Source organism: Macaca mulatta, chromosome 2 (assembly GCF_049350105.2).
Source record: "Macaca mulatta isolate MMU2019108-1 chromosome 2, T2T-MMU8v2.0, whole genome shotgun sequence".
NCBI classification, from domain to species: Eukaryota; Metazoa; Chordata; class Mammalia; order Primates; family Cercopithecidae; genus Macaca; species Macaca mulatta.
This window is the reverse complement of record NC_133407.1, coordinates 3,134,384-3,158,222: the sequence shown is the minus strand read 5'-3', so window position 1 is coordinate 3,158,222 and position 23,839 is coordinate 3,134,384. Positions and strand designations below refer to the sequence as shown.

At 45.2% G+C, this 23,839-nt stretch overlaps 1 protein-coding gene and 1 long non-coding RNA gene across 2 annotated transcripts in view; both read left to right on the top strand.

The window, feature by feature from the left end:
* LOC106997195 (uncharacterized) overlaps positions 1–13,498 on the top strand; it is a 79,526-nt gene extending 66,028 nt beyond the window's left edge. The window contains exon 10 of the long non-coding RNA XR_013413468.1: positions 11,889–13,498. This is a non-coding gene — a long non-coding RNA (uncharacterized LOC106997195). The remainder of the gene's footprint in view (positions 1–11,888) is intronic.
* A 5,375-nt stretch (positions 13,499–18,873) lies between these two features.
* Positions 18,874–23,839, top strand: part of BDH1 (3-hydroxybutyrate dehydrogenase 1) — a 64,091-nt gene continuing 59,125 nt past the window's right edge. Inside the window, exon 1 of the mRNA XM_015132625.3 lies at positions 18,874–19,296. The gene's annotated coding sequence lies outside the window, so the exon portion shown is untranslated. The remainder of the gene's footprint in view (positions 19,297–23,839) is intronic.

The following is a 23,839-nucleotide window of genomic DNA, read 5'->3' as shown; positions in this document are numbered from 1 at the left end:
CCCCAGATGTCTGGAGGGCTACTCGATGTAGTGTCTGAGTTGAAACGGATACCTGGACACCCAAAGCATCATTGTGGTCTCCTTGCTAGACTGAGGGTCTATGGAGGTTAGTCAATCAATGAAACTAGTGGCAGAATGGCCTGGAAGAGGCAGTCATCAGCAAAGAGGACATTCACTCCAGGAGATAAAACATTCAGGGCCAGGCGTGGTGGCTCGTGACTGTAATCCCAGCACTTTGGGAGGCCAAGGCGGATGGATCACAATGTCGGGAGTCTGAGACCAGCCCGGCCAATATGGTGAAACTCCGTCTCTACTAAAAATGCAAAAATTAGCCGGGCCTGGTGGCGCACGCCTGTAATCCCAGCTTCTCGGGAGGCTGAGGCAGGAGAATCGCTTGAACCCAGGAAGGGGAGGTTGCAGTGAGCCAAGATCACACCACTGCGCTCCAGCCTGGGTGACAGAGTGAGACTCTGTCTCAAAAACAAACAAACAAAAAACATTCCCCACCTGAGATGGCTGCAGGGGAGCGTAACAGTTCTGTTAGAGCAGGAAGGGGAGGGGAATAGAATTTTTGTTGTATTTTATTAGTCACCTTTATTTCTACATTTTCTGGGATAAGCTTTCAATATTAGTGTGAACCAGTCATCAGGAGCTTCTCATCGGGTGCGTTTTCCTGGATGCACAGTGCAGATCCGGCAAAAGGATACCCCCTTCGGAGAGGTGAGGGTCAAACCCGAGGGAAGCAGCCCAAGAGCAGCTAGCTCTTTGCGGAGGTGTGGAAAGTGGCAGGGGAAGAGACAGGCCCTGATGGCAACTCAACAAACACCACCCATGTGCCAGGCACTGTCCCAAGAACCGGGATACAGAGATGAATCCAACCAAACCTCTGGTCTTTGAAGTCCAGAAGCCCCCGGACCAATAATCCATCACTAGCCACGGGGGACTTCTCACTAGGGAAGAGGCCACCTCTGCGGGCCCCTCTCAGAACTGGGGATGTTGGTGTTTACTCATTGCTGGGAAGGGCTGACCTTTGAGTTGTTTTCCCAGTCGCAGAAAGTCCTCTGATCCGCCACCTGCAAGGGTGAGATTCGGCCGGGTGAGGGCAGAGCTCCTCCCTGAGCCTGTGGGGCGCTGGGCCTGCTATGTGTAAACCAGCAGAGCGGCTTCTCACCCACTGCCCAGGCTGGCAGCCTTCTAGGGAAATCCGTGAAGAAAACACATTTGGGGGTGTGGCATATTTTCTACTGGCTTCCTGTAGGGTTCCTGCTATCTTGGAAACAAAGAGGGAGAACTAACTGGCAGCAACTGGCTGAACAAAATTCCACGGGCCTGGAAAGGCAGCTCTCTGACTTGTGGTTGGGTAGCCCCGTGCCTGGTGCAATGCCTGCAATGTGAGATGCTTCTAGTTGCTGGTGTTGATGGAGGCTAGAAGCTGTTACCAGATGTGTCTGAGAAATTTTACTCAGTGTATTTTTTGGTTATTGTTTTTATTATGAAGTACCAAATGCTCTGACAAATTTGAACAGACAGAAGTGTGAGGTAAGAACTGCCCCATCTATCCCTTCTCTTAGTAACCAGAGGTAGTAACTCTCTTGTAATTCCTTCTAGAAAGTTTCTTGGCAAATGTAAGCATAAATATATATATATATACACACACACAGAGCTATAGATAGATATAGGTATGTAGATGTACACACAGTTGGTCGTCGTATACATCAGATCCTTAACTAACTTTTCTCAAAAATATATATTAAAGATCTTTCACACAAGCCTGTCACTCCTGGAAAGAGACCCTCCCGCCTCAACCTCTCGAGTAGCTAGAACTACAGGCACACACCACCACGCCCAGCTATTTTATTTTATTTATTTATTTTTTGAGACAGAGTTTTGCTCTTGTTGCCCAGACTGGAGTGCAATGGCACGATCTCGGCTCACCACAACTTCCGCCTCCCAGATTCAAGCAATTCTCCTGCCTCAGTCTCCCGAGTAGCTGGGATTACAGGCATGTACCACCACACCCAGCTAATTTTGTATTTTTAGTAGAGACAGGGTTTCTCCATGTTGAGGCTGGTCTCAAACTCCTGACCTCAGGTAATCCACCCACCTCGGCCTCCCAAAGTACTGGGATCACAGGCGTGAGCTACAGGGCCCGGCCTATTTTATTTTTTGTAGAGGCACAATCTCTCTGTTACCCAGGCTGGTCTCAAACCCCTAGGCTCAAGCAATCCTCCCACCTTGGCCTCCCAAAATGTGGGGATTACAGGCGTGCACTGCACCTGGCCTGTTTGCATGATTTGTAGTTTTTCTCTATGTAATTGTATGACACATGGGTACGCGTTTGTACTGCTGCTTTAACCCTGCAAAGGTTAGGGGTGGGTCACTTCTAAATTTCCAGTCTCTGTCAACCTGCTGGCGAAAAATGGTACATATAACTTTGTGTATTTTAAGAAATTAATACAGTTGAGCACCTTTATGTATGTTTCTTAGCCATTTGCATTTTTTCCCATGCACTACCTGTTTATATCCTTTGCTCATTTCTTTCTTTTTAACATTTATTTTTATTTAGTTAGTTTTTTTTGAGACAGAGTCTTGCACTGTCGCCCAGGCTGGAGTGCAGTGGCGCAATCTTGGCTCATTGCAACCTCCACCTCCCAGGTTGACACGATTCTCCTGCCTCAGCCTCCCAAGTAGCTGGGATTACAGGTGCCCGCCACCACGCCCAGCTAATGTTTTTGTATTTTTAGAAGAGACAGGGTTTCACCATGTTTACCAGGCTGATCTTGAACTCCTGACCTCGTGATCCACCTGCCTCGGCCTCCCAAAGTGCTGGGATTACAGTCGTGAGCCACCACGCCCGGCCCAACATTTTTTTATCTTTGTGTATTAAGCGTTCTTCATGTATTAAGTTAATTAGCTCTTCGTTGTTTGTGTTGCAAATATTCTCCTCCCCTCTTTTTGTCATTTATCTCTTGATTTCCTTTAGGATATATCTAAAATATACAAGTATATAAAATATAAATATTTACATACATAAATATATAGTATATATTTATAACATGTAAAAATATTTATAACTATGACAGACGTTAAAATTTATTTTTTCCCATATAAATGTTTAAATATTTTCTGCTTTCAAATTTATTCATCATTTTTCTTCTTTTCTCTTCTTTCTTTCTTCTTTTCTCTTCTTTCTTTCTTCTTCTCCTTTTTAAATTTTTATTTATTTATTTTAAAGACAGGTATTGCTCTGTCCCCCAGGCTGGAGTGTAGTGGTGTGCTCGTAGCTCACTGCAGTCTGCTAGGCTCAAGTGATCCTCCCACCTCAGCCTTCCATATAACTAGAACCATAGGCCCACACCACCATGCCCGGCTAATTTTTGTATTTGTAGAGATGAGATCTTGCTATGTTGCCCAGGGTAGTCTTGAACTCCTGGGCTTAAGCGATCCTCCTGCCTTGGCCTCCCAAAGTGCTGGGATTGCAGGCATGAGCCACTGTGCCTGGCCAGCTACCTTTCAATTTTTTTGTAGAGACAGCGTCTCATTGTGTTACCCAGGCTGATCTCTCAAACTTCCTGGCCTCAAGCAATCCTCTTGCCTCAGCCTCTTCTTTTTTAAAAATAGCAGTTATTTACATGCTACTTATATGTTTTTTTTAAAAACCTAATTTTAGCCAATGCGACTGCCTTAAAAAAAAAAAAATCTAAACTAACTCACTGAGAGATCATTTTTAAAAGAAAAACACATGCTTTTTTCCAGCACATTTTAGACATATCATTACATATGGACCAGTCAAAAATCAGTTGCAGGGAGAGTAAAAGGAAGACAGAACAGAAAAATATATTTGAAGAAATAATGGCAAAAAAATCCAAATTTGATTAAAACTACAGACCCACAGATACAAGCAGCTCAATGAACCCCAAGCATAAGAAACGTGAAGAAAATGACACCAAGGGACATCATAATCAAATTGCTCAAAATCAATGATCAATAGAAAACCTTAAAAAGAACCAAGGGAACATTTAGGACAAATGTATAGATGAACAAAGATTAAGATGACACCAGATTTCCCATTGGAAAAACACGTGAGCAAGAAAACAGTGGAAAGCCTGGTGCATTGGCACACCCCTGTGGTCCCAGCGACTCGGGGGGCTGAGGCGGGAAGATCACTTGAGCCCAGGAGTTGTGGCCAGCCTCAGCAATACAAGAAACCCTGTATGTCGAAAAGAAAAGACAAGAAAAGGCAGAAGAAAAGAAAATCCTTAAGCAAAATCCTTGAAGTATAGCAAGAAAAAAAAATCCTGTTAACTAGAATTCCATAACCAGCTTAAATATCCTTTATAAATGAAGGAGGTGAAATGAAGCCTTTTTTTTGAGACATACAAAAGCTGAAAGAATTTATCCCAAGTGCCCACACAACAAGAAAGGTTAAAGGAAGTCCTTCAGGCAGAAGGAAAGTGATACCAGATGAAAATACGAGTATATACAAAGGAATGAAGGGCAACTTACATGGGTAAGTAGAGAAGTTCTTTTCCTTATTATCTAATGTTGTGTAGGCTTTGTAGCACAAATAAATGTAAAAATGGCAGCAGAAAGGTCAAGAGGGGAGGAATTAGATTATTGTATGGTTGGTTTTTTTTTTTTCGAGATGGAGTCTCGCTGTGTCACCCAGGCTGGAGTGCAGTGGCGCGATCTCGGCTCACTGCAATCTCCGCCTCCCAGGTTCAAGAGATTCCCCTGCCTCAGCCTCCTGAGTAGCTGGGACTACAGGCGTGCACCACCACACCCAGCTTATTTTTTGTATTTTAGTAAGGACGGAGTTTCGCCATGTTGGGTTCTTATACTCTAGCGTACACTATAATATCACTTGAAGATAGACTGGTAAGTTAAAGAGAGATGCTATAAATCCTTTCCATTTCCTTTCTGGTAAACTGGACACATGTAGTTTAATGATTACCTATTCCTACTCATAAAAAAAAAAGTTCTTTTGTAAACAGATCAACATAATGCCGTTTCAGCTGTCTTCCGCACCACACTCTGTCTGCAGCCACGGATACAGTCCTGTAATAGCTAACTCATAAGGTAAAGGCAGTGTTTACTTACTGACAGTAAAAAGTAAAAATGAGCAACTCATTTTGTTTCAACTTTACTTATTTTTCTCTCCTTCTCTCTCTCTCTGTTTTGTTTTTTCTGTCTCTATTGCCTGTGTGGGGAAAAGGCAGAATCCTAACTCTCCAGGTTAGTGGCTTCCAGTAGGTAAAATCCTTGCCGAGTTGCCTGAGTTCTGCTTGCAGGGCTGAAAAGAACCTGGAGGAACAGCCCACAAGTTACGGAGGTGGAAGGTTCCAGAGATCAGACCAAAAGATGTGAACTAGGGCCAGATGCGGTGGTTCACTGTAATCGTCGCACTTTGGGAGGCCAAGGTGGGTGGATCACCTGAGGTCAAGAGTTCGAGACCAGCCTGACCAACATGTTGAAACCCCATCTCTACTAAAAATACAAAATGAGCCAGGCATGGTGGCGCATGCCTGTAATCCCAGCTACTCAGGAGGCTGAGGCAGAAGAATCGCTTGAACCCGGGACGCGGTTGCAGTGAGCCGAGATCGTGCCATTGCACTCCAGCCTGGGCAAAAAGAGCAAACTCAGTCTCAAAAAAAAAAAAAAAGCGTGGACTGCTTACCGGTGCTGAAGGGAGCACAGCCAGACAGACCAGGCTGAAGGTTTCATTGGAGTTTGTATGTCACGCTCCGGAAATCTGGGTCCTAATTGATACGCCTTCCCGCTCTTGTCAAGCTCATCGGTGATTTCTGCATGCTGTTAAATTCAGAGGCCAATTTTCAGTCCTCATGTTTTGTCATATCAGCAGCACCTGAAGCACCTGGTCACTTCTGCTTCTTTGACATACGTCGCTCACCTGGCTTCAGGGCGTTCTTTCTTGGTTCTTCTCTTACCTCTCGGCCTGTTCCTTTTGTGTCTCTTTTGTCAGTTCTCTCTCGTCTCTCAGACTTCTAAATATCAGAGGGCTTCAGGGATCCACTCTAGAGCCACTTCTTTTCTCTCCTACAGTCACTCCCTTGGTGATCCAATCCAGGTCCAAGAATTTATCATTTCTTGCCCAGACCTCTTCCAGACTGAATTCCAGACTCCATCCCTCCCTTTGGATGTATAAACATCTCAAACTTAACATGTTCAAAACTAAACTCTAATTTTCCACTTAAAATCGGCTCTCAGATTCCAAATTGTCCTCTTCTGGGCACGGAGGCTTACGCCTGTAATCCCAGCACTTTGGGAGGCTGAGGAGGGTGGATCACCTGAGGTCACAAGTTCAAGATCAGCCTGGCCAACATGGTGAAAACCCATCTCTACTAAAAAATACAAAAAAAAAAAAATAGCTGGATATGGTGGCGGGAGCCTGTAATCGTAGCTACTCAGGAGGCTGAGGCAAGAGAATCTCTTGAACCCGGGAGGCAGAGTTTGCCATGAGCCGAGATCGCGCCACTGCACTCCAGCCTAGGCAACTGAGTGTGACTCCGTTTCAAAAAACAAAAACAATTTTTCCTCTTCTCAGTTAATGGAAATACATCCTTCCAGTTACTTAGGACAAAATCTTCAGAGTCATCCTTGATATCTCTCTTTCTCCTTTACCCAGAAAGGATCCAGTAGCAAATCCTGTGGACTTTATCTTCTGAGCGTGTTCAGAATGAGCTACTTCTCACTCCCCTGCTGCCTCCACCCTGGCTTGAGCCACCGTCTGCTCTCTCTTAAGTTATTCCAGTTAGCTCCTAACTGGTCTCCTGCTTCCATCCTTGACCTGCTTCAGCATATTCTCCAACTAGCAGCTAGAGGGATTCTTTTAAAATCAAAGTCAGCTCATATTACTCCTCTGCTCAAAAACTGCCAGTGGCTGGGAGCAATGGCTCACACCTGTCATCCCAGCACTCTGGGAGGCCCAGGTAGGGGGATCGCTTGAGCCCAGGAGTCTGAGACCAGCCTAGGTACATAGTGAGACCCCATCTCTACAAAAAATAAAATGTTAGCCGGGTGTAGTGGTGCCTGCCTGTAGTCCCCGTTACTCAGGAGGTTGAGGTAGGAGGATGACTTGATCTGGGAGGTCAAGGCTGCAATGAGCCAAGATGGTGCCACTGCATTCCAGCCTGAAAGACATCCTATGTAATCTGGCCTCCACTACCTCTCTGATCATGCCTCCTCCTCCACAGCCTCTCATTTGTGTGCTCCAGCTACCCTGGCTTCCTGGTGCTGTTCTGACTCATGGTGCATGCTCCTTACACAAGCTCCAGCCCTTAGAACTCGCTGTTCTCTCTGCATGGGACACTATTCTTCCAGCAGAAGCAGAATTACCAATAAACTAATGGAGCATAAACTTCCCACCCTTTACCAACATGGGCCCTCTCAAGGCCTTGTACCTACTTTTGTATTGATAATTTCATATTCTATTTCTTAACGCGGCTCTCGAAGTTGTATCAACATTGGGTCCCACAAATCTTGGATCTATTCCTGTCCCCCAGATATCTGCGTGGCTCACTACTCCATCTCCTTCAAGTCTTTGTTCAAATATTGCCTTTGGACTGAGACTGTTTAAAACTGCACCCCCAGCCCTTCATCTCTAGTAACTTCCTATCGTCCTTTCCTGCTTTGTTTTTATCCTTAGAATTTATTATTACCATTTGCAGTGTTAATCTTCATTTATTTATCTTGTTGATTTTCTGTCTCCTTCATTAGAATTTAAGATCCACAAATGCACAGATTTGTGTGTTTTTTTTACAGCTATCCCCAGTGCTTAGACTAATATTTGGCAAATAGTAAGTGCTCAATAAATTTGTGTGGAATGAATGAAGCTCTCCTTTTGGCGTAAGGGAGTGAAATGAAAGAATTGGTATTTGTAGACCCCCCAAAGGGACAGCATGACTTTAGCAGGAGGACAGAGGCAGGAGGAATGGAAAAGGCAGGTGGTTCTGTGTTTACCAAGGACCTGATACCTAAGTCCTGCTGACAACATTTCGAGGTTGGTGTTTGGTCTGGAGGTGCTGGGGCCAGTGGAATGTGGATATTCTGTAAGGGGCAGATGCCCAGAAGCGGGGGCAGACTTGAGGGCCTGTTGCTGCTGCATCGTCTCTAAGGCACCTCACTGTGAACGGACGCTCCCTTTCCGAGCAGGGCCCCTGATGTCCCTCTGCTTCAGAGATCTCTCCCATGACAAGAAACCCCTCTTCCTCTCCCCAGTACGGCTCAGAACACTTGCAAGGCCTGGGAACACCTGGAAGGAACTGGGTAGAATGAATGCAAAAATGTGACAAAGGGTGAAAAGCATTAGGTTTAAAGAGAAAGATTAGGCTGGTCGTGGTGGCTCACGCCTGTAATTCCAGCACTTTGGGAGGCTGAGGCAGGTGGATCACTTGAGGTCAGGAGTTCGAGATCAGCCTGGCCAACATGGTGAAACCCTGTCTCCACTAAAAATACAAAAATTAGCCAGGCATGGTGGCGCACGCCCGTAATCCCAGCTACTAGGGAGGCTGAGGCAGGAGAATCACTTGAACCTGGGAAGAGGAGGTTATAGTGAGCTGAGATCACACCACTATACTCCAGTCTAGGTGACAGAGTGAGACTCCATCCCCCGCCCCCCCAAAAATAATAAAACAACACACATACAAGAGTAGGTTAGATTAGTCCAAAGACAGTAAAATAAGACATGAGCTGGGAAGTTTAGGACCGATTAGCATGGACTTGGAGACAGGTCAGGATGCATGACTCTGGAAGAATGCCACGAGTAGCGCAGGAGTATTCCAAGCTCATTAGTAAACGGTACAGGCTACATCGTTCAGGGGCCAGGTGGCTCGGTAGTGGCAGGAAGCACAGATGCATCTTGCAGAAGAAGCTGCCAAGCCCTGACTCTCCTGCCAGCTGGCCCTGCCACCATAGACGTGGATCTTGGAGAGAGTCACTGCCTTTCCAGAGTAGTCCTTTGGCCTGGGTCTCAAAGACCTTTAAAACCTAGCTTGGGCCTGGTGCAGTGGCTCATGCCTGTAATCCCAGCACTTTGGGAGGCCAAGGCAGGTGGATCACAAGGTCAGGAGTTCAAGACCAGCCTGGCCAGCATGGTGAAACCCCATCTCTACTAAAAATACAAAAAATTAGCCAGGCGTGGTGGCGGGCACCTGTAATCCCAACTACTCGGGAGGCTGAGGCAGAGAATTGCTTGAACCCAGGAGGTGGAGGTTGCAGTGAGCTGAGGTTGCACCACTGCACTCCAGCCTGGGTGACAGAGCGAGACTCCGTCTTAGAAAACAAACAAACAGAAAAGGAAACAAAAATACAGCTTGGAGATCCAAAGGACTTGAGAGAGAGAGTAGCGGTCAAGAAAGCAGGGTTATAAACACCCTGTAAGGATTGGGGTTGCTACTAAATTCCATTGAGCATTCAGAAGCAAAATGGTGCATTTTAATACAGTAATTTTATTAAAAGAATAAGTATCCACCACTGTGTGGCACCCGTATTTGTTCAACCATAGATTTTAGAGGCAACTTGCAAAGCCTGCTTCTAATTAATTTAAGTCCATTAGATGAAATGTGTTACTGTTCCTGGCCACACTAAATTGTCACAGTCAGATTAATTTCTCCTAGCAGAGTGGCAAAGCAATTACGACGGCAAATATGGCAAGTCACTCCTCACCAGCAGAAGCTATTGATATTTGAGGGAGTCTTATTTACCTAAAATGTTCAGTGATAAATTGTTCGATAATAATATTTAATTAGACAATTAACTCAACATGCAGCTTAATTATCAGTTAAATGGAGAGCTCCACCCTGTCACCAGTTTGGTTCACTGCAGTTTCTCCTGAGCACTGGTTCCTGTTGGGAATGGATGCTTGGCTCCTTGTGGGCTTTCTGTCTTGTCTCCAGCTCAGGTGCCCAAGATACGCAGCTCTTGGGAACTTGAACAGACATCAGGCTGGCAAAAAATGATGGGAATCATGGCCAGGTGTGGTGGCTCACACCTGTAATCACAGCATTTTGGGAGGCTGAGGTAGGCGGATCACTTGAGGTCAGGAGTTTGAAACCAGCCTGGCCAACATGGTGAAACCCGTCTCTACTAAAAACACAAAAACAGCCAGGTGTGGTAGCACACGCCTGTAATCCCAGCTACTTGGTAGGCCGAGGCAAGAGAATCACTTGAATCCGGCAGGTGGAGGTTGCAGTGAGCAGAGATTGCGTCGCTGCACTCCAGCCTGGGCGACAGATTGAGACTGCATCTCCAAAAAAAAAAAGGGAATGAGAACTCTGAGAACTCTGAGCAATCTTCAGTCTTACCAAAGCCTGGCTTGTCATTCTGTGAACACAGAGCTGGAGGTCCGGGGGAGAGGTTTAAGGCCACACAGCTAGATAGTGGCCGAAACTGGATGCCACTTTTTGACTTGAGAAGCGTGTAGATCTACTGAATTGATAATTTTTTTTTTTGTTTTTTGAGATGGAGTCTCACTCTGTCTCCCAGGCCAGAGTGCAGTGGTATGATCTCGGCTCACTGCAACCTCCGCCTCCCGAGTTCAAGCGATTCTCCTGCCTTAGCCTCCTGAGTAGCTGGGATTATAGATAGGTGTGTGCCGCCACACCCGGCTAATTTTTGTATTTTCAGTAGAGACAGAGTTTCACCATGTTGGCCAGGCTGGTCTCGAACTCCTGACCTCAGGTGATCCACCCACCTCGGCCTTCCAAAGTGCTGGGATGACAGGCGTGAGCCACCGTGCCTGGCCGTTCATTTATTCTTAGACTCCAGAGTAGGATTTTTTCACAACTTTGTCCCTGTGATGTGCTGCCCTTGAAGATCCTTTCCCTCAGATAACTGACAGATAGTAACGAACAGCTGGGAAGAGTGGGCGCTACCGTTCTTCAGGGCTTGCCTTTGGCTTTCTGCCCTCAGGACAAGGAAAAAGTGGTGAACACTCGCTTTTTGTCTCACCCAGCCGTAGGGAGCAGAAATGCTAGAGAAATCTCAAAAGCTTAGGTAAAGATGGGCGTAGATAGGAGTGGTTGTCCCCAGGAACTTCTCCGCATTAGACTCCTCTTGTGACATCCCTCGGGTCACTCCATGGCTTTCACCTCCAGAATCACAGGCTGTGTTACCGCATGTGTGAGATTCCCTTCAGTTAGCTCTGAGCCTTTGGCCAAGACCGGGCAAATGTCTTAGCCTGGTTTCCGAACAACTCTGCCCTCCCAGACCCCATTCAAATGAGGTCTGCACCTGTGCCTGGGTGGAAAGGAAGTGGGGAGCAGTCCCTCCTGAGATCAGCTTGGGGTGGTAGTAGCAATGCAGGGCATACCTAAGGGGAGGGGAACTCTGGAGGTAAGAGTTGGGGCCACCATATTCCCCAAATGTCAAATTTTTTGCTCCTCTGATTACCTTGGAGAATCTTGGTGGATATTTTTTTTGGTGCCTCAGTGAATGGGGGAGGGAGGGAAATGTGGCTTCTAAGAGGCCTCCTATCCTGAGCTCAGGCTCCCTCGTGAGCTTAATATTTTACATCTTTAGATTGGCTCTCTTTCTCATTGGCTCTGATTGGCCCGCCATGGATCAAGGGAACACCAGAATTAATCAGCTGTGGCCAGGAAGGTAGAGTTGTTCCAAAAGAATCATGTACAGAGGGTTGGGGGATGGAGAAGGCCAGGACGCAAGGAAGGGCCATGCCAGAAGAGCAGCCTGGTGGGCAGATGAAACATTCCATTATTAAGTTATTTTCCATTTTTTTTCTGTTGCACCGAATACCTATGTATGCTCATCTTTGTGAAGTATGTTACTATTTTTGTAGGCTGGAGTCCTAGAATGGAATTGCTGAGTCAATGGGTATCATGCCGCTAAATTATTTTCAAAAAATATTGCAGTTTTCGCTCTTCCAACGCATCAGCCGTCGGAGAGCAGCAGCCATGGCTCTGTACTACCCCATGGCTGAGGGCCTCAGTGAGGGCACAGGTGGATCAGCGACGTGAGCAAGCTCAGGCACGCTCACCAAGTTCAGCAGGACATGATCCGAGAGCTGTGTGGCTTTGCCCTGAATGAGCGCCATGCCACGGACTTGCTCAAGGTCTCCAAAGACAAATGGGCCCTCACGTTCATCAAGAAAAGGGTGGGGCCACACATCCGCACCAAGAGGAGGTAGGAGGAGCTGAGTGACGTCCTGGCCACAGTGAGGAAAGCAGCTGCCAAGGATTGAGCTCCCCTTGCTCTGCATAACAAAACCTCTACAGAACCAAACTCGGCGATTTTCACTCCTGCCAGCACCTCGTTTTCTCTCCAGAATGTTTTCTCTCCAGTATTTCTAATCTTCACCAATTTGATTTATAAAAAAATTTGTTTTTTATTTTGCATTTTAAAAATTACGGTTCATCATAATTCAGCGTGTCTCCTTAGGTTTATCAGTGATGCTTTTCTTCTTTGTGATTTATCTATCCTTTGTGTATTTTTTCAATTAGATTGTTTCTCTTTTTCTTATTCATATGTAGAAACACTTTATATTTTGTGAATTTTTGGCTCTTATATTCTCTATATGTTGCAAGTGTTTTCTCCCTGGCAATGATTTGGAGGGCAGCGCTCTTGCACAGAAGTTTAGGTTTCTGAGTGATCGAATCTTTTGCTTTTCTTTATGCCTCCTGGATATTGTGTTAGAGTTAGCAAATCCTTTCCAGCCTCAAGATTATAGAAATAGTCTCATATTTTCTCATAGTATTTTTATAGTCTTAGTTTTTATTTTCTGATCTTTAATTCATGTAGAACTTATTAGGTGTATGGTATATAAATGTACAATTGTTTCTACACCATTCAACAATCTTTTTCATTGATAATGCCACTCTACTTGTGTATTAAATTTTCATTAATTTGTGGATCTGTTTCTGAACTGCCTATTTGTTTCATTAATCTGCTTTTTCTATACATGTACCAGCACCATGTCATTGTCTTTTTAACTAAAAAATGTTTTATTTAAAAAATGCTTTTACATACTTGTCTAATTAGCTTAGTTTTGTAGTATGTTTTTATCTTATGATGCATTTAAAAATGTTTTCCTGCTTAACTTTGCATATTTATCCATCAAAATCAATTGATCATGTTTCCCTCTGCCACTCCCACCCCCAAGCTGCACTGAATTCTAGATAAATATGGGGGGAAATCCATCTTTTATAGTGTTGCTTTCCTATCTGAAAACATGGTTTATCTCCTTTTTCCTTTTTCTTTCTTTCTTTTTTTTTTGACACGGAGTCTCACTTTGTCGCCCAGGCTGAGTGCAGTTGCATGCTCTCGACTCACCACAACCTCTGCCTCCCGGATTCAAGAGACTCTCCTGCCTCAGCCTCACGAGTAGCTGGGATTATGGGCATGTGCCACCACGCCCGGCTAATTTTTATATTTTTAGTAGAGACAGAATCTCTCCATGTTAGTCATGGCTGGTCTGGAACTCCCGACCTCGGGTGATCTCCCAAAGTGCTGGGATTACAGGCGTGAGCCACCGTGCCCGGCCCATCTCCTTATTTTTCAATTCATCTTTCATGTCTGTCAGTAATGACATACATTCTTTATGACTCTACATTTTCTTGTTGTCTTTAGGTTTTATTGCTGTTGTGACTTTTATGATTTCTTCTACTGTATATTCTGAAAGGGAAAGCTTTTAATTTTTCCCTGCATTTGTTTTGTATTCAACCAACTTACTGAATTCCATTATTATTCTAATAATTTTAGCGCTTACTTTCCTAAATATTCTGGGGTAACAATAGTAGTTAGTACCTGCAATAATGGTGGTTTGACTTCTTTTATTTATACTTCATTTCTTTTTCCTGCCTTTTGTCCTTGCCATTGCAGAGTCTTGATGGGATGCCTCTCTTTGGCAGCCTTTGGGATATGACTCTGAACTCTGCCTTCCAGCTGCAGTCCCCTCAACTCTGGATGGAGCTCTATTATTTTTGTGTGGGGGTGGGAGCTTATCTCCTGAGCCAGCCTCTGCTTGTCAGAACACACTCTTTCTGCAAGCATGGCTTCCACGCTCCCCTCCTGTGGCAGCCACAGCCTCACATCACAAGGATGATAAGCAGCCATTCAAGGGATGACCTCTAAGGATAGCCTGGCATGCCTGAAAGTCAGCAAACATGAGGGCCCATCATAGCTCACTTCTTTTCCCACTGCCAGTTGGGCCTCGCCTTCTAGCTCAGTCAGCATTGGGAGACTAGGCTGCTCAATCTGGTGGTCTTTTGTTTCCAGCTCTCCCCAGTATCCCTATTGTGCATTCCTCATGCCCCATGCTCTCCTTGGCTTTCCCTAATTGACCCCAACTTGTGTCCTACATCCTTCACCTCCCCAGACCTGACCTAGTGATTGGATAGAGGAAGCAGGATGTTGAGACATGGAAGCTAAATTTCTCCTGCACTGGAGGCTGGCAGCAGAACCTGGGGAAGTCGGAGGGGCGAAGAAGCAAGAGAGGTTCCAGCAACCTTTAGTCTGCCTCAAGAAGTCTCCAGCTAGGAGGCAATGCTAAGCCAGGACAACCTAGAGATACCCTGGCTGGCCAGGGCTTCCTAAAAAAGACGTGTTGCTAGGTGGTTACGCTGCCTTAAGAGCACACCCATCACTCAGTGAATCTGCTGTGAGTCTGAGGGACACCCCTGAAGACACATTGCCTGGAGGAGATAAGCCCCCCAGGGTCCCCCACAGCCATTCCCCAGCCTCTTCTCTTCAGTTTCTTCATTTCTACATGCTCCTCCTTCCAGTTTGGCCACTGGCTCAGGCCACAGCTGATGCCCTGTTCACAGCCTGCATCACCCTCCTGAGACAGGGCCTTCTCCAAGTGTTTGCCTTTGGGCAGGTCCCAAGGCTACCACCTGGAGCTGCTGGAGAGGGTAGTCCTGACAGCAACCCCCCGGCGACCTGGTCCTTGCTAGCTCCTCCCTGACCTCCTTGTAATGCTGGGTGCAGAGGGATGGACCAGGGTGCTGCATGTAAGTGGTGAACAGGAGGGCGTCTGGGTGACTGAAAGGGGAGAAGGGAGGGGAAAGGATGGGAGAGGCTGCAGCAAACATCTCTGAGGAAAATGGGTAATGACAGAGCTGGTAGACAATGGTGAGAGAAGGAAGGATGGCACCGAAAGTAGTCATGCTCCTTTTTATTTCACTGAGATTTTCTTTTTCTCTTTTTGCCAATTAATAATACGTTTTGGTCTGGGGGATGCTTGGGAAGGCCCCATTGTTCAAAATATCTCTTTCAGGAACCTGGAACACCACCATTTGAGACTCACGTCTTTAGGTCTTGAAGGCTTTTTGGTCTTTGAGATGCTTTTATGTAAAGTTAATGCACCTCCAGTGCTCTCTGAACAGAGGCCAGTGAACGTGGACTGAGCTTCCCTGGCCATCCTTATCTCCTGCTGCTCACCCTCCTTCCTGCCCCAGCCTGAAGGAGCATCTCCCTCCCGGTCAAGAGCTCCATGGCTTCGCCTAATTTACGTCACCCTCCCCAAGCTGGAGGGAGAGTTCCCTCCCCGTCCCAGAGCTCCATGGCTATGCCTAACTTGCCTCATCAGCCGAAGCTGTCCTGGAAGGGAAGAAGCTGCAGAGTGCCTGTTCCCTTCCTTGGGCTGTGAGCACCTGGACAGCAGGGACTGCAGAGACCTCAGGGGTTGGAGGGGGTGAAAAGCAAGTCTCACATGTCCTGCTTTGGCCTGAGACCAGGCCCCTACCTCTGACCTATGCTGCAGGTCCTGGATAGACCAATTCCACAGCAGAGGAATCTATTTCAATACTGTATCAGAGTCCTGTCCAGGAAGCAGACCACGCTGAGTGAATATATCAGTCAGGGTTCCCCAGAGAAAGAGAACCAATCTATATACAGTGAGGTGTATGTGTGTGTGTGTGTGTGTGTGTGTGTGTGTGTGTGTGTGTGTGTGTGTGTAGAGAAAGACAGAAAGAAAGAGAGAGTTTAAGGAACTGGCTCATGTGACTGTAGAGGCCTTGTCAGAGGCATTTGAACCAGAGCAACGCCATCTTGAATAGGGGCTTGGTAAAATAAGGCTGAGACCTACTGGGCTGCATTCCCAGATAGTTAGGCATTCTAAGTCACAGGATGAGATAGGAGGTCACAAGATACACGTCATAAAGACCTTGCTGATAAAACAGGTTGCAGTAAAGAAAAACGGGTTGCAGTAAAGAAGCCGGCTAGATCTCACCAAAACCAAGATGGCCATGAGAGTGACCTCTGGTGGTCCTCACTGCTACACGCCCACAAGCACCATGACAGTTTACAAATGTCATGGCAACGTCAGGAAGTTACCCTATATGGTCTAAAAAGGGGAGGCATGAATAGTCCACCCTTTGTTTAGCATATCATCAAGAAATCACCAAAAAAAAAGAGGGGGGGGGGCAAAACCAGCAGCCCTCAGGGCTGTTCTGCTTATGGAGTAGCCATTTTAAAAAATCATTTTCTTCCCTAATGAACTTGCTTTCATTTTACTCTATGGACTTGCCTTGAATTCTTTCTTGCATGATATCCAAGAACCTGCTCCTGGGACCTGGATTGGGACCCCTTTCCTGTAACAGCATGGTAAGTCCAAAATCTGTAGGGTAGGCTAAGAGGCTGGAGACTCAGGGAGGAGTTACAGTTTGAATCTGAAGGCAGTCTGCTTGCAGAATTTCTTGCTTTCCTGGGGAAGTCAGTCGTTTTCCATTAAGGCCTTTAGCTGATTAAACATTATAGAGGTAACTGCTTTACTCAAATTCCATCAGTCAAATCTCACTCAAAAAACACCTTCACAAAAACATACAGAATAATGTTTTCATGTAGGATTTTTCTTCTTGATCACTTTGCAAGCTGGGAACCCCCAGCTGGTGATGCCCTGCCCGGGCCTTACTCAGCCAGGTTGGCATGCCCCAGCTTGCCTGTGTTATAGCTCGTACCTACATTCGATGGTTCCCGAGCTCTTGTACCACAACCAGGAAGAATGAGGATGTGCTGGCCATTGAAGGGTGAGGGGGTGGAGAAGTATTTTATTGAATGGCAGAACAGTTATCAGCAGAGAGGGGAGGTGGGGGGCGGTTCCCCAGCCCCACAGTCGGGTGGTTCTCATCTCCCCAAGTGGCTGGGTCTGGGGCTTTTTATGGGCTCAGAATAGGGGTGGGGCAGGCCAATAGGTAGTATTGGAAAAGGCAACACTCAATTGGTTAAAAGACATTATTCAGAAGAATCAATCAGGAAAGGGTGGGAAAACAGGAATAGAAGTTCTAAGTCTGAGTCATGGGTTTCATCTGGGACCAGCAGTCCAGTCTTTCAGCTCTGTTTTTGGCGTGAAGGTGGGGAGAAACCTCAGGGACCCACCCCAACCTGACTATGCATTTGACTGCATCCCATCACCATCAGTTTGACCAAATATCTGGGTACTGGGCCGCCATGAGGAAAGCAGCTGCCAAGAACTGAGCCCCTTGTCTGCATAATAAAACCTTTACAGAAAAATATTTACAATTTCCACTCCTGCCAAGCTGACACATAAAATTAACCATCACCAGTCCGCTCCTTATCAATTTGGGACCCACACATATCTCCTTAAATCATACTTAACCTTCAAAAAAAGACAATAACAAGATTGCAGTTCTGTCTAACATGACACAACTATGCTTCCTACAACTGCATCCTACTGCGCTAATCCTCTTCCCAGAAGAGGGTACAAAGTCCTTAGGTGTGTGAAGGGAAAATCAATCTTGGGGCCCCAAAATCACTAAGCTAAAGGGAAAAGTCAAACTGGGAACTGCTTAAGGCAAACCTGCTTTCCATTCTATTCAAAGTCACCCCTCTGCTCACTGAGATAAATGCATATTCTGATTGCCCCATTTGGAGAAGCTAATCAGAAACTCAAAAGAATGCAACCATTTGTCTCTTTATCTACCTATGACCTGGAAGCCCCCTCCCTGCTTCAAGTTATTGCACCTTTCCGGACAGAACCAATGTTCATCTTACATACATTGATTGATGTCTCTTGTCTCCCTAGAATGTATAAAACCAAGCTGTGCTCTGACCACCTTGGGCACATGTCCTCAGGATTTCCCGAGGCTGTGTCACAAGCGTGTGTCCTTAACTTTGGTAAAATAAACTTCCTAAATTGACTGAGACTTATCTCATTTTGGGGGTTCACAGGTGATATTTACTCTTCTTGAGATCCTGTAACTTAAACACTATGATGTAAGGTTAGCAATATTAAATTCTATGAGATCAAGTAAGGCATCTTATGTAACACGATAAAGGAATACGAAAGGGAAGAAAACAAAGGTGCTATACACACACTAACATATTCATAACAAAATAAGGCATACACACTCATGACAATTACAGTTCTTGTTTTTATAACTGGTCATGTAGTTGTAGCTGGTATTGATAACTATCTTATTTCACTACTCATTCCATATTCCCTTTGCCCTCAGCAAGCACCTGAGCTGGTCATGGATTGTTGCCTGGTGAGGTGACCGGAACCTTCATTCCTAAAGGGTCTGGGTCATTAGTAGTCCTGCCTGGATTGGGTTGTTGTAATTTTCCATTGACTTTAATCACAGGGCATGGGAATACTAAGAGATGTCCTAAAGGATCTCCTGTATTTCAGACATACTCTTCCTTACCACCATTGTGATATTCAAGGCATATGGCTTTGGCCCTATCTCCTTGAATCTGCCTTCAGATTCAAACTGTAACTCCTCCCTGAGTCCCAGCCTCTTCTTGCAAATGGCCCTATCTAAAGCCACTTGGCTATTTTGAAATCTTTCTCAGGTCCTGACTCTGGGTTATGCTCAGGGCAGTCTCTGAAGATTTCTCATCCTGTTCAGGCCAGTTCCTGTGCTAATTTATGCCCACACATACCTGGCAGGGAGAGCTAAAGATGGAGTCAGCGGGAGCTGCCCTTTGGCATCATTTATTTTTAATATATTCCTAAGCAGAAGCATCTGTCCTTGACCCTTTGCTTGTCAGAGGGCCAAACTCACAGACATTTTAAGCTTAAAACAAGCAGTTACAAAGCTGTTGAACTTTGCCTGTGCAAAGACAAACACAAAAGCATCCCAGCCCCGCCCCCCCACCTTTACTTATCACACATATGTGAGAATTTCCATTCTCAGCTAAAGGCAAGCATTGAAAGAATATACAGAAAGCCTGGAAAAGGTTTCCAGGGGTGTCTATACACCCTGTCAACTGAGAATTAAGAGGATCTGGCTGGTCACTTACCTGGAGAGGATCCTGCGTGCTGATAGTGCTGAGGGAACCCTGTAGCACCCACCGGCTAAGGTGAGAGACAGCTGAACTTGAATGTGAGGGCTGTCACTGAGAGCTGTCGGCAGAAGAAAATTCGAGCCATGGGTAAGGGTGGTAGAAAGGGAGGAGGTTGGAGAGGAGTGAATAGGCCTTTGGAAAGAGGTGCTGTTAACCCAAAACAGAGAGGCAGCAGCTTTGCAATTAGATTTTCTTTTTGAAATAGTAGGCTCTGTCCCTGGTAGCAATAGGGAGAAATAAAAAATAATATGTATTCATTGGGAAAAGAACTGGAAAGAGAATTAGGCAAAATAAGCATGTGGTTTTGTATCTTGTTTTTTAAAGCAGCTTATTGTAATACATTAGATATTCTTTGAAAAAAAAACAGAATTTGAAGTTTAGAAAATCAAATCAGTTTTAGGGGTTGAGAATCTCATTACATACTTTTGTCTTTCAAAACGGTTTATTTGTTTATTTAGAAATGGGGTCTTGTCCAGGCTGGCGTGTAGTGGTACAGTCATACCTCACTGCAGCCTCAAATGCCTGGGCTCAAGGGATCCTCCTGCCTCAGTCTCCTGAGTAGCTGGGACTATAGGCAGGCACACCTCACCTTGTTCCCAGACCAAACTTTGGGTCGGGCTGCTTATTCTTGCAGCCCAGTAATGAGATGCAGATGAACTGGGAAAGAAGGGAGTTTATTGTTGTAACTGGGTCCAGGGAGAAGGTCTGGAAAATATCGCCAGAACAATTCAAAATTACAAAGTTTTCCAGAGCTTATATACCTTCTAAGCTATATGTCTATGTGTACGTGTGCATTCATCTAAAGACGTAAGTGATTAACTTCTTCTAATCTAACTAAGATCTGAGTCCTGAAGGCCTTCCTCTGGAGCCTTAGTAAATTCACTTCATCTAAATGGGTCTAGGTGCTGGGGCGATTACCCTTATCTTGTGTCCTGCTAAATCACAGAGTTTTGGGGAGTTCCTTTAGTCCCCAGTAAAGCTTGCCTAAGAAGGTCTGGGGAGGTCCTTAAGATCCACAATAAAACTTGTTTAATCTTAAATGAGTCCTGTTAAGAATTCCTTCATTATTTTGTCATGCTTCAAAGCCCAGGAAAGGCCTAGGCAAAACTCTTGGTGGGCTATTTTTACATTCAAGCCTTTGAATAGGGCACTGACTCTATCAGCTTTTAACACTTAACTTCAGCACTCAGTCAGTGCAGAAACAGTTGTTATGGAGGCCTACCTGTTCAGCCATTATGGAGACCTGGCCTGCCACAATGTTGCCTGGCTAATTTTTAAATTTTTTGCAGAAACAAGGTCTCGCTGTTTTGCCCAGGCTGGTCTTGAACTCCTGGGCTCAAGTGATCCTCCCATCTTGTCCTCTCAAAGTGTTGAGATTACAGGCATGAGCTGCTATGCTTGGCCATCATTCAAAGTTTATATGTGTATTAGTCTATTTTCTTATTGCTGATGAAGACATACCCAAGAATGAGTAATTTATAAAGAAAAAGAGGTTTAATGGACTCACAGTTGCACATAGTTGGAGAGGCCTCACAATTATGGTGGAAGGCAAAAGGCACATTGTACATGGGGAGGCAAGAGAGAGAATGAAAGCCAAGTGAAAGGGGTTTCCCCTTATAAAACCATTAGATCTCATGAAACTTATTCACTAGCATGTGAAAACTATGGGGGGAACCACCTCCACAATTCAATTATCTCACACTGGGTCCCTCCCACATCACATGGGAATTATGGGAGCTACAATTCAAGATGAGATTTGGGTGGGGACACAGTCAAACCATATTATTCCACTAATGGCCCCTTCCAAATCTCACGTCCTCACATTTCAAAACCAATCATGCCTTTCCAACAGTTCCCCAAAGTCTTAACTCATTTTGGCATTAACTCAAAAGTCCATAGCCCAAAGTCTTACCTGAGACAAGGCAAGTTTCTTCTGCCTATGAGCCTATAAAACAAAAAGCAAGTTAGTTAATTCCTAGATACAATGGAGGTACAGGCATTGGATAAATATACCCATTCCAAATGGCAGAAATGGGCCAAAACGAAGGGGCTAAAGGTTCCATGAAAATCCAGAATCTCGCAGGGCAGCCAAATCTTAAAGTTCCTTTCACCCCATGTCTCACATCCAGGTCATGCTGATGCAAGAGGTGGGTTCCCATGGTCTTGGGCAGCTCCACCCCTGTGGCATTGCAGGGTACACCCTCCATCCTGGCTGCTTTCATGGGCTGGCATTGAGTGTCTGCAATTTTTTCCAGGCACATGGTGCAAGCTGTCAGTGGACCTACCATTCTGGGGGCTGGAGGACAGTGGCCCTCTTCTCACAGCTGCACTAGGCAGTACCCTAGTGGGGACTCTGTGTGGGGGCTTCAACCCCACATTTCCCTTCTTCACTGCCCTAGCAGAGGTTCTCTGTGAGGGCCCCACCCCTGCAATAAACTTCTGCCTGGACATCCAGGTATTTCCATACATCCTCTGCAATCTAGGTGGAGGTTCCCAATCCTCAATTCTTCACTTCTGTGCACCCGTGGGCTAACACCACATGGAAGCTGCCAAGGCTTAGGGTTTGAACCCTCTGAAGCAACACCCTGAGCTATACCATGGCCCCTTTTAGCCATGGCTAGAGCAGCTGGGACGTAGGGTGCCAAGTCACACAGCAGGGGGCCCCTGGGCCCAGCCCACAAAACCATTTTTTCCATCTAGGCCTACAGGCCTATGATGGGAGGGGGCTGCCACAAAGGTATTTGACATGCCTGGGAGACATTTTCCCTATCATCTTGTTGATTTGGCTCCTTGTTACTTATGCAAATTTCTGCAGCCAGCTTGAATTTCTCCTCAGAAAATGCATTTTTCTTTTCTATTGCATCAGGCTGCAAATTATCCAAACTTTTATGTTCCATTTCCCTTTTAAAACTGAATGCTTTTAACAGCACCCAAGTCACATCTTGAATGCTTTGCTGCTTAGAAATTTCTTCCACCAGATATCCTAAACCATCTCTGTGAAGTTCAAAGTTCCACAAATCTCTAGGGCAGGGGCAAAATGCTGCCAGTCTCTTTGCTAAAATATAGTAAGAGCCAGCTTTATTCCAGTTCCCACATTCCTCATCTCTATCTGAGAACACCTCAACCTGGATTTCATTGTCCATATCATTATCAGAATTTTAGTCAAAGCCATTTAACAAGTCTCTAGGAAGTTCCAAACTTTCTCACATTTTCCTGTGTCTTCTGAGCCCTCTAAACTATTCCAACTTCTGCCTGTTACCCAGTTCCAAAGTCGCTTCCACATTTTCAGGTACCCTGACAACAGTGCCCCACTCTATTGGTACCAATTTACTATATTAGTCCGTTTTCTTGCTGCTAATAAAGACATACCCAAGACTGAGTAATTTATAAAGAAAACGAGGCTTAATGGACTCACAGTTCCACATGACTGGGGAGGCCTCACAATCATGGTGGAATGCAAAAGGCACATCTTACATGGTGGCAGACAAGAGAGAGGATGAAAGCCAAGCAAAAGGAGTTTCCCCTTGTAAAACCATCAGATCTTGTGAGACTTATTCAATACCATGAGAAAAGTATGGGGGAAATTACCCCCATGATTCAATTTTCTCCCACCAGGTCCCTCCCACCACACATGTGAATTATGGGAGCTACAATTCAAGATGAGATTTGTGTAGGGACATAGCCAAAACATATCAATATAATCAACTAGAACCTATAACTTTTCCTCATTGAAGACATCAGAAATTGCCATCTGTATTGTACTCATTGAATGAAATTTCTGTGTAACAAAGCAATTCATTTCTGTTGGATTATCCACATGAATGATGCCCAGCTGATTATAAAAAATTCTGTACTCCATGCTGAGTTCCTGTAACTCTAGAAAAAGAAAAAAAAAATCTGTACTCCAAATAGCCACAGAAACTGGGATTTTAAAAATCCCTTTCTTCAAAGAAAGAACCTTAGGACAATTGGTGGTGTGCTTAAAGCAAAGCATTTGGAGTAGGACAGACTTGGATGGGATCTGTCTTTGCCAATTCCTGGTTGTATTGTTGTGGGCAAGTTATTTGAACCTGCTAACTGTCAATGTTTTCAGTTGCAAATGGGAATAATCTTAGGCTACTTTTAGAATTGTTGCAAAAGTAAGTGAAATGATGCATAGAGGGCACTTGGCACAGTGGCTGGTACATAGAAATCAACCATTTATTGCTAAATTGTAGTATTATTGCAAACAGGGAGCCTGCTTTATGATTTATGATTCCACTCTAAGAATATAGCACAATCACTGGGACATCATAAGGACTCAATCAGTGCAAACTGAATGAATGAATAAATTGTATGGGTTGCTGTAGCTTAGGGTAGGATGGGCACAGGTGTTTTTTTTTTTTAAATCAAATATCCTCATATTGTTCCCTTTTCCAAGATCCCAATTCCTCAAAAGAACATTGCTTAAATTTACAGACAACCCATTCCTATGCACAAAAAGCTTGTGCTTAAACAAACACTCATCTTAATGAACATGTAAGAGTTAAGAGATAGAAAGTGGGTGGGGATGCCTAAT